Source organism: Chlorocebus sabaeus, chromosome 22, assembly GCF_047675955.1.
Source record: "Chlorocebus sabaeus isolate Y175 chromosome 22, mChlSab1.0.hap1, whole genome shotgun sequence".
NCBI lineage: Eukaryota > Metazoa > Chordata > Mammalia > Primates > Cercopithecidae > Chlorocebus > Chlorocebus sabaeus.
In genome coordinates this window covers 22,622,143-22,634,167 of record NC_132925.1, presented here as the reverse complement: position 1 = coordinate 22,634,167, position 12,025 = coordinate 22,622,143, and positions in this window count along the sequence as shown.

The window sequence follows — 12,025 nt, the reverse complement described above, 5'->3', positions numbered from 1 at the left end:
AAAAATGTTTAATTGGACTTACAGTTCCACATGGCTGAGGAGGCCTCAAAATCATGTCAGGAGGCACAACATACTTCTTACATGGTGGCAGCAAGAGAAAAACAAGGAAGAAGCAAAAGTGGAAACCCCGATAAACCCATCAGATCTCTTGAGACTTATTCACGATCATGAGAATAGGACGAGAAAGACAGACCCCCATAATTCAATTACCTCCCACTGGGTCCCTCCCACAACGTGTGGGAATTCTGAGAGTCACAATTCAAGTTGAGATTTTGGTGAGGACACAGTCAAACCATATCATTCCTCCCCTGGTCCCTCCCAAATCTCATATTTTCACATTTCAAAACCAATCGTGCCTTCCCAACAGTCTCCCAAAATCTTAACTCATTTCAACATTAACCCAAAGTCTACAGTCCATAGTCTCATCTGAGATAAGACAAGTCCCTTCTGCCTACAAGCTCGTAAAATCAAAAGCAAGTTAGTTACTTCCTAGATACAAAGGGAGTATAGGTATTGGGTAAATACAGCCATTCCAAATGGGAGAAATTGGCCAAAACAAAGGGGTTACAGAGCCCATGCAAGTCCAAAACCCAGGAGGGCAGTCAAATTTTAAAGGTCCCAAATGATCTCCTTTGACTCCAGGTCTCACATCCAGTTTACGCTGATGCAAGAGGTGGGCTCCCATGGGCAGCTCCACCCCTGTGACTTTACACGGTATAGCAACCCTCCTGGCTGCTTTCATAGGCTGGCGTTGAGTGTCTGTGGCTTTTCCTAGTGCATGAAACAAACTGTAGGTGGATCTACCATTCTGGGATCTGGAGGATGATAGCCCTCTTCCCACAGCTCCACTAGGTAGTGTCCCAGTGGGGACTCTGTGTGGGAGCTCTGACTCCACATTTCACTTCTGCACTGCCCTAGCAGGGGTTTTCCACAAGAGCCCCACCCCTCTAGCAAACCTTTGCCCAGGCAGCCAGGAGTTTCCGTACATCTTCTGAAATCTAGGTGGAGGTTCCCAAACCTCAATTCTTGACTTTTGTGCATCCACAGTCTCAACAGCATGTGAAAGCTGCCAAGGCTTGGGGCTCCCACCCTCTGAAGCCACAGCCCGAGCTGTACATTGACTCATTTCAGCTATGGCTAGAGGGGTTGGGACACAGAGCACTAAGTCCGCAGGCTGCACACAGCACGGGGATGCTGGGTCCAGCCCACGAAATCACCTTTCCCTCTTGGGACACTGCGTCTGTGAGGGAGGGGCAGCCATGAAGATCTCTGACATGACCTGGGGACATTTTCCCCATGGTCTTGGTGATTAACATTAGGCTCCTTGATAGTTATGCAAATTTCTGTAGCTGGTTTGAATTTCTCCTCAGAAAATGGGTTTTTCTCTTCTATCACATTGTCAGGCTGCAAATTTTCCAAACTTTCATGCTCTTATTCCCTTATAAAACTGACTGTCTTTAACAGCACCCAAGTCACCTCTTGAATGCTTTGCTGCTTAGAAATGTCTTCCACCAGACACCCTAAATCGTCTCTTTCAGGTTCAAAGTTCCACAAATCTCTAAGGCAGGGGCAAAATGCCACCAGTCTCTTTGCTAACACCTAATAAGAGTCACCTTTGCTGCACTTCCCAACAAGTTCCTCATCTCCATCTGAGACCACCTCAGTCTTGTCCTTATTGTCCATATTGCTATCAGCATTTTGGGCAAAGCCATTCAACAAGTTTCTGGGAAGTTCCAAACTTTCCACATTTTCGTATCTTATTCTGAGCTCCCAAACTCTTCCAACCTCTGCCTGTTACCCAGTTTCAGAGCCGCTTCCACATGTTCTGGTATCCTTTTACCAGTGCCCCACTCTACTGGTACCAATTTACTGTAGTCCATTTTCATGCTGCTGATAAAGGCATATCCGAGACCAGGAAGAAAAAGAGGTTTAATTGGACTTACAGTTCCACATGTCAGGGGAGGCCTCAGAATCATGGCCGGAGGCAAAAGGCACTTTTTACATAACAGCAGCAAGAGAAAAATGAGGAAGAAGCAAAAACAGAAACCCCAGATAAGCCCATCAGATCTGGTAGGACTTATTCACTATTATGAGAAAAGCACAGGAAAGACCGGCCCCCATAATTCAATTACCTCTCACTGGGTCCTTCCCACAACATGTGGGAATTCTGGGAGATGCAATTCAAGTGGAGATTTGAGTGGGGACACAGCCTAATCATATCAGCAAGTTTCAGTGTAACATATGCACTCTGACAACATCTGTGTAACAATTGTGTAAGTTTTTAAAAATTTTAGGTACATAAAATGTTTTGTTGACATGTACATTCGTAGATATAACTGCAAGAATTCATATTAAATTCATTAAATGGCTGATTCTGAAGAGATGAGAATGGAAACAAGATTGGGGCTAGCAGACTAAGAAGCTTTCAAGCTTACATTTAATGTTGCACTAAAGAAAATGTTTAATGATGTGTATGTTCTTGTGTACTCCAATTTATTGATGAATATGAGACTCAGAACTTGTGACTTGCTCAAATACATGGAGTTACAAAACAGTAGAACTAGAAATCACACTCATATTCTAAAGTGTTTTATTTAACTTTGGCCAACCAAGAATTTGCTGTATAGATATAAGCTATGTAGAAGTAGTTAGAAAAGAAGATTAATTATATGAAAATATAATCTTCATTTACCTCAAAAATTTTACCTATCAATTTTTGTATTAGGTCATGCAACAATATGTGTAGAACAATGATTTCATACCAGCCATTATGTTTAAATACTAGAAGTAGGTTGAGACTCTAGTGAAGTCTGAGCTCATGACTCCTGGTTTACAAAACCAGAGCTCTAACCACCATCAGCAAAGGGAGCTTTGAAAGCTAACGAATTGTTCATTGTTTGAGCTTCTGGAAGAAAAGTTTTATAAATCTGACAAGAAATTATCTTTACACATATCATTCCTCTTAATAGTGTAATAATAATTTCAAGCATTATTATTGCTATTATTCTCTGTAATTATGTAATAATTGTGATGCCTCATTTCTAACTCTCCAGAGAGAAGAGAAAAAAAAAAAAATCCACTGGGAAGATGATGAGGGAGATTAAACCAAATGGTCTTGATAAATTTTCTATTGTAATTTTAAACAAAGCCCTAGATACCATCTGACTAATTGCAGATATTTCTGGAAAGCTTGAAGGTCTCCGAATAATTAGGTTGGGAAGAGGGAGGAAATCAGTTAGGAAGCTGATATCTCCCTGGACACTGTTAAAAACTGGCAACTGGCCTGCAGACCATGGTGGTGCTGACAGTGTGAGCACCAGGCAGCGCATCTTGGAGGCTAATTTGGTCTCAGAAGCAATGGCGTGTCCGTTCAATTTGGGAAAGCATTTTGGCTGTGAGAAGCATTCTGAAATAAAAGGTTCAGAGGGAGAGAAAAAAGGAAACTTGAAATTAAGTTTAAAATATATTTGTTATAATCTGTACAAACAACAGTTTTATGTGCACTAACCAAAATGCTCTGTCATTCTTCATCAGCAACCATTACACTCAGATTCCATGCTAAAGAGTAAAAAAGTATCTGGGGAACTGATGAATCTTTATTTGCCTCATTAAGTCTGCTCAAAACAAAACAAAACCAAAGTTGATAAAGGCATCCTAAGAAGATCTGACTATTGCTATGATTTTCATCCAACAAAACAAATCTGACATAGTGAAAGGAGCATTAATAGAAGTGTTTTTAAATTTAAGAAATTTAAAATGATGAGACGATAATATCTATATTGGCAGCAGGCAAGATGTATTTTAGCTGTAAGATCTAACAGGAAAACTGTTCTCCATCACCAAAATGCTTCATTTCTTTATTTGAAATTCTGGATTTCTTGCTTGGATCTATTTTTTTTTCATTCCTGATGAGAATATTGATATCAGCTTTTATAACAGCCATAGAAGAATGATATAAAAATCTGGCTTTTATACTCAAAGGTTTCAATATGTGCTCTAGCCTACATTCTAGAGTCCGCATGTTTCAATGCAGATGATTAGTTTTCTAGGGCTGCCATAGCCAACTGTCACAAACTGGGTGGCTTAAAACAACAGAAATGTATTCTGTCACAATTCTGGGGCCAGGCGTCTGAAATCAAGATGTCGGTAGGGCCTTACGTCACTTCCTCTGGAGTCTTTAGGAAAGAGCCCTCCAAAGCCTTTCCCAGCACCTGGTAGCTGCCAGCAATCCTTGGCATCCCTTGGCTTGCTGTCACATCACTCCGGGCTCTGCCTCCATCCTGGCATGGCCTTCCTACCTCTGTGTATTTCCAAGTCTCCCTATCCTTAGAAGGACACTAATCATTGGATTTAGAGCCCACCCTAATCCATTATAACCTCATTTTAACTTGACTACATCTGTAAATACCCCATTTCCAAATAAAGGCACATGCACAAATACCAGGGGTTATGACTTGAATGTATCTTTTTAGGGGACACAACTCACCCCATTACAGTAGATTAAGTGCACATCTGATTCTCTGAATCTAGAAGGCAGAAACAGATGGGAAATTAGCTGTCAGAACAATAGTTACCTATTCAACTTAAAAAAATAATAATAATAGGGTTACAAGAAAGAAAATCCTTCCATATGGTCACACAAAACAAGAAGAGACATACAATCCCATGAACCCTGGCATCTTACCTATAATAAAGGTTAATAGAAGTGTATATGTGCAGGTCAAGCAGCAAGGTCCTAGCAGGTCTGAAACAGTATACTTAGACTATGGAAATAAGTGCGGGGTATGGCAGTGGGGAATAGGAAGGAGACTGGATGCTTCTCTTCACCTCCATCTTTCTTAGTAACATCACCAAAGAGGATATAACATTAAATTGTCTTCCTGTCTTTGGAAGCCTATTCTCCCTCTGTCAGTCTTCCACGTCTTCTTTTATAGAATCCTACCCACATTCACAACGGTGCAGTGAGAAAGCCCCTTTCCCTCTTTCAGAGGAGGCAACTTGCTACTCACTTCTACCAGCCAGACCCACATCTATGCATACCCACAAATCTGTACCTTACAAAACTAAACTACTACCAGTTTGAAATAAGAGAGTATCTGGCTGTCTGCTCTAAGTCTTATAAGAAAATTATTCTTTTCTTTCTTCATTCTATTTTTTCTTGCATTCAAAATTGTAGATTAAAGGAAAAAGACACTGGACGGCTGCTTTGCCTACTTCTAGTGTTCTAAGGTTTGGCTCCACCAAAAGCTGAAGAAGCTATAATGCCGCTTGCCAATGTTTACATAATGCTCATATGGTGCTTGCAAACTTTACCAGGTAATCTTCTGAGTGTTTTCATATGTGGTAACTCATTTAGTCTGCTAAAAGACTTTGAGATGAAGGCTATATTATACCCATTTCACAGAAAAAGAAACTGAGGAACACAGAGGTTACATACACTGATCAAAGTCAAGCAACTAACAAGTGGCAGGATTGGGATTCAAGGTCTTTCACTCTGGCTTCAGAATTCTTCAGTTCTTCTGAATTTTATTTTGTACTAAAGAAATAGTTCAGAGGAAATTCTTCAAATTCTGCATGGCAATACAATATCAGCTATCATTAATAAACTAATAAACATAACTGCCTTTGCCTGGATCTTTCCGGGGTGTTTATTTCCTATGAGAGGAGATCTCATAGAAGATGCTATGGTAGCTGAAATTCAGTATTCATGTTTCTGGATAGTTCTCAACCTCTTTACATGAGTGACACAGCCAATAAGCTCCTTCATGTCACATTGTAAATATCTGGGCACAGTTCTGCTCCAGACAATCTTACTTACTTGCATTTCCCCCAAAGCCCCAACATCCACAGACTACTGCTCTTTGCCCCAGCTATCCTCTTCCCTTATAAGGTTCATCACACTTTTCTACTAAGGTTTCTCAGCTAAATCTTACTCAGAATTCCAAGCTACATCTGAAGTGTTACTTCCACATAAATTCATTTCCTGATCCCTTTCACAAGACTCAGGTTCAGTATAATTCTTCTCTCCTGTGACTCTGTTTGGACCTACAGCAGTGGGCATTCTTACCAGTCAAACATTAATTCTTTCTAACAGAATCTGGAAATTATTAAAATAACCAACTCTATCCAAAACTCTAGATACATAGGGAAAACTAACCCACCTCCAGCTCAAGAGATGTACTTGATTTTTCTAGAGTCAATCGCAGTTCTGCAAAGGCATGTGACTCAATTAAAGTCAAGCAGATGTTAGAATAAATTTTCTGGGACTTCTCCTATATGTGCTTCCGGAACCAACATATTTTTTCTCCTTCTGGACATTGTTAGGCATAAAAGCAAATTCTAGAGCTAATGTAACCATTTCATTACCAACTTAACGATAGCGCTAAATCACAGAGAAAAGAGACCAGAGAAATAGAGCTAAGGCCATGGATTCAGTCAACCCTGAAGCTGCTCCATTTCTGAACCTCCTACTATAAATGGCAATATGTATTTTTTATTGCTTACTCTGGTTTTAAATGTGTTTTTCTCTTATTTCCATCTAAAAGCACTTGAAGGAGTACATTTACCAAACATTTTTTGCATACCTCTTTAAAATTAATTTTTAAATTGTTGAGCAATCAACCATGAGCTCCTTGAGATTAGGAATTATGTTTTTGTTCTTTCTGTATCCCCAGTACTTAATTCAGGTTTGGTACATGGTGAGAATTTAGTAAAAATTTAATAAATGAATGGCTAAGTGAAATTACCACTAACTATTCAATAAATAAGAATTAACCTCAAAAGCATAGACAGCAAAACCAAAAATAGACCAATGAGACTATATTAAACAAAAATGCTTCTACACAGCAAAGGAAACAACTGAGTGAAGATACAACCTCTTAAATGGGAGAAAATATTCACAAATGATTAATCTGACATGGGACTAATATCATGAATATGCAAGGAACTTAAACAACAGTTAAAAACCAAAGAAAGAAACATACAATCCCATTAAAAATGGACAAAAGACATGAATAGACGTTTCTCGAAAGAAGACACACAAATGGCCAAAAAGTATATAAATGCCCAACATTACTAATCATCAGGGAAATTCAAATCAAAACCGTGATATTATTTTACCCCAATTGAAATAGCTATTATTAAAAATACAAAATGTAACAGATGTTGGTGAGGATGAAAGAAAAGGGAATTCAAACGCTATTGGTGGGAATGTAAATTGGTACAGCTACTATAAAAAACATTATGGATATTTCTCAAAAAACTAAAAATACAACTGTCACATAATCCATCAATTTCACCACTATTTATCCAAAGGAAAAGAAATCAGTGCACCAGAGAAACACCTGCACTTGCATATTTATTGCAGCACTATTCACAATGGCAAAGATGGAAAATCAATCTAAGTGTCCACGAAAGGATGAATGTACTTTTGTAAAAATGTGGTATATATACACAGTGGAATACTATTCAGCCAAAGAAAAGAATGAAATCTTGTCATCTGCAGCAACATAGATGGAACTGGAGGTCATTATGTTAAGACCAAGAATAAAAAGATAAATTTTGTATGTTCTCATTTATACATAGAAGCTTAAAAATTTGATCTTATGGAGGTAAAGAGTGGATACAGAGGCCTAGAAGGGTGTGTGAGTGGTAGCAAGGAATGAAATGAAGTTGGTTAATGGGTACAAACATAGAGTTTGATAGGTTATAACTCCTAATGTACAATAGCAAAGTAGAGTGAGTATAGTTAGCAACAATGTGTCATGTATTACAAAGTAGCTAGAAGAGAGGACTCAAAATGTTCCCAACACATAAAAATGATAAATGCTGGCGGTGATAGATATACTTAAATGCCCTGACTTAATCATTACACATTCTGCATGTAACACTCACATGTACCCCATCAATGTATAAAATACGATGTATCAATAAAAAAATGATTATAATGAATTCTGTAAGAGAAACAGAGCCAAATTATAAGAAATAGTATGTTAATTAAATAATTTTGAAGACAAAGTTTTAAAAATAGGCCTTCTTCTACCTTAGTCATGGAAAATTCAACCTCTGTCTCAGACCATTGTTCTAGCAGTGTGTTGAAAGGCACATAAGTTAGCTGTAATTGTAGGTGCAACTGATAAGACAACTGATAAAATAACAGATGTCCCACAATAAACTAAGGTGCAATACAAACATTTAGAACTTACAAAAGCAAATTGTAGAAACAGCTTTGTGATCTTAGATGACCATTGCCTTAGCATAAATGGAGATTGGGGAGACAAAGAAAATAACTAGAAATTTCAGGAGAACTTTTCAAAAGAGTTGTTGAGCATTTATTATGCACTGGATATGTCCGCATTTATTACTAAGTTTAGTGAGGTTGGGGGTAGGTTACTGAGGGATTTAGGGTCATTTGATTATGAGGTGAGATGGTCACATGGAGATGAAGTAATTCTTTAACATAACATCTGTTTGCAGAAGTACAGTATATAGAGGTAAGAATTTACAATATAGTGTGTGCATCAGTAATTTCTAACAGAGCCTTAAAACAGAAACACAATCTTTCCATAACCTATGATTAGCAAGGTATTAATCAGCAGTAACAGTTGCAGCAAAAGCTGGTTACAAACAATCCATAGAAACAGGACATGAAGACAACCAGTTAGACCAGAAATTCTCTGAAGGGAGTATGCCTTAACCCTAAAGAGACCTAGAAGAGCCGTGGCAAGATGAGGGCATTTATAGCCATATCTTATCCATATGGGCAGGCGCCCCTCATGCGTCCATTTATACGCTCTCCACAAGAGTCGCATTCCATTCCCAGAGCTATGAACATCTGCTTCTCTGGAATAGGAATCTTGGTGATGTGAAACCTCCCTGACTGCACATCCATTCATAGGCTCTCTGCACGGGGAAGCACATCACGCACTGTTGGCTCATTCTGGCAGTCCAACCTGGCATTGTCTTCACACAATCCTGCATGCAATTTTGTATTTACAATAATTAGGAGCATTTCATCTTTTATTCTGTAGCAATAGTTTCAGGTGATGTCCCTACAGAATCTCATTCTTTTCTAAGGGTAAAGACAATAGAGTGCATTTCATCCCTTCACCTAAACTCTAGAGAGAGCTTTGCGGGGTATGGACAGTCAAGCTTATTATACTTCACCTGCACTTTGGAAGACATTGAAGACTGGTGACGAGCTCATACTTTCCAGGTCTGAGGAGTGAGATGCACGTGGATAGCTAACTAGTTGAGTAAGGAGTAAAGAGCTAGCTGCTGCAACTGAAATTAGTCTGCACTTTCAGGGTTTATCCAGGCAAAGAATGAGCCATACAAGAGAAGGAAATTTACATGGGTCTGCCTGGAGAAGTAATTGCAATTCAAGTGTGAAATTCCCAATTCACCCAAAGTAAAAGCTAAATTATTTACAACAATATACATAATCTGAGTTTTCCCTTCCACAACCCTCCCTTTTCTCCTAGTCATCCTACTCCTCTCCCTTCCTCAACCCCATAGTCTCCCTTCTGCTTTAGGGGATTTTCACAGGCTATTTACTGTATCAGCCATCCACAAGGCACACACGGTGACTTCCTCCAAGCCTTTTAAAAATGTCAGTGTATCAGTTAGCTGTGGATAACCACAAATTTTGGTGGTTTAAAGCAATGACAGTTTGTTTTTGATCATGATTATGTGGGTTGTCTAATTCTCTTCTTATCCATGACTGCTCAACTAAAGCTGGGTGGTCTACAATGACTCTTAGTTGGAAGTCTTTAGCCTCAGCTAGAACCTCAGCTGAATGGTTCTAGCTGAGAACCATTCTTTGGAAAGCCGAAAGTTTTACCTCCAGTTGGGCTGTCATCTTCCAGAATGCAAAATGAGATTTCTTTACTTGGTGGCAGAAAATTCCCTAGCAGCAAGAGAGGATGAAACCCCAATGCACAAGCAATTTGTATGCCTTTGCTTTGTTTTAATTTAATTTTTTTTTTTTTTTTTTTTTTTTTTTTTTTTTTTTTTTTTTTTGAGACAGAGTCTCACTCTGTCGCCCAGGCTGGAGTGCAGTGGTGTGATCTCGGCTCACTGCAAGTTCCACCTTCCGGCTTCACGCCATTCTCCTGCCTCAGCCTCCCAAGTGACTGGGACTACAGGCGCCCGCCACCACGAGAGGCTAATTTTTTGTATTTTTAGTAGAGATGAGGTTTCACCATGTTAGCTGGGATGGTTGTTTTAATTTTTAATGTGTGTTACCATAAGCTGATCACGTGTCCAAGTCCATATTCAGGGGATGGAAAGTGAGTTTCCACCCTTTGAGAAGCAAACCAGCATTGCAAAGGGTGAGCATGTAGGAATGGAGAACCTGCAACCTACCTTCTCAATAAGAACTACAGTGATCACCCCACTTAAAATTTTGACTTAGTCCCACAAAAGCACTCCCAATCCTCTTTCATCTACTTTACTAATTCTTCTTTCCATAGTATATGTCACTTTCTAACATACTATGTTACCTACTTATTATGTCTATTGTTTATTGGTTTGTTTCCTCCTTTAAAATATATATTTCCAAATTGGAAATCCACTTAGAAGAGTTTCTGATACATAATGGGTGCTCAATAAATATTATTTGAAATATAAATGAAATACTCATCAACAATTTGAAGCCAATGAGAACCTCATATTCAGCGAGAGAGATACTTCATTCACATCAAAGAGACTGAAGATATAACATTTCCAACAATGGGACTGGGTGGGAATGATTCCTGAAGAGTCCATTAAAACTATTCTAAGAGATAAAATTGCATCCTAAAATAAGTAAAACAAAACAACAATAATAATGTGTGAGTCAGGCACCAATTAATGATAGTATTAGTCACCTGATAATTTTTCTGTCTCTAGGGTTAGAAGCATAAGTCAGTGGAAGAGAGAAGAGGCCAATCTGCTTCTCCACCACCCCATTAGGAAATGACAAAACTGCAACTATACTGAGCTGAGAAAAGGGAAGTAGCTGAGACTTATATAATGTTTGAACTTTTAATTCTTACATGAAATGAGACCTATAAACTGCTAACCAGAGAACTTTGATTGTGTTGAAATGACAAGAAATATGGAGTTTTCCTTAAATTTCACCTAGGAGAAGGGGAAATACTGATCCCACTGAATAAATTTAAAAAAACAGTATTAGGGGGATGGGGATAAACTGCTTTATGATTATAACCACAAGCCATACCAAACGTCATAGTTATATTGCCTTTTCAGAAGTGATAGTTGCAGTTGCAAAATGAGTGACCCATTGTGTGTTCATGGGAACACCTTTTACGTGGCAGAAAGGAATGTTTATCAGAGATATGAAAGAAAAGAGCTGAGGTTTATTGAATATATGTGAGGGGACGGGAACAGTTAATGAATTATTTCCTAAAATCTTTCCCAGATGATACGAGCTAAGTATGATTATCATTCCTTTATATATAAGGAAGTCAAAGCGCAAAGAAAATTAATGACTTGCTGCAGTTCAAATGGTTAGGAAGTGGCAGAGCTTGGCTTGAAACCGGGTTCTCACTGATTCTAAACTCCACGCTCTTCTATTTTAAACTACTGCTTCCAGACTGAAGCAGGATCAGATATAAATCCTCTACTCAATTACTTTATAATTTTGCAATACCGTAAGACCCTAGAGAGCATTTGTAAATCACGACAATACAAGGCCTTAAGTGCTTTAGGAGAGGCACTGGAAAGTCAGAGGAGGAAGAAATTACTTCCAGCTGAGGATCGGGGAAAACTTCCCGGAGGAAATTGAATTCTAATTTAATCTCATAACTATGACAGAGCTGAAGCTCTGGTTGGTGTTCCTAGTCTTCTTTCCTATCTTTGAGAATGAGCCATGTTTAAATTTTTTTAAATATTTAAATAATTGATAAGTGTTCAGATCAAAAGTAACTCAAGTCTTATTTCTCTTTGTCTTCCTAAATTTATCTTTCACACACGGAAAAACAAACGTAAGTGAGAAAAGAAGTAAGTAGACTCCCTACTCCCA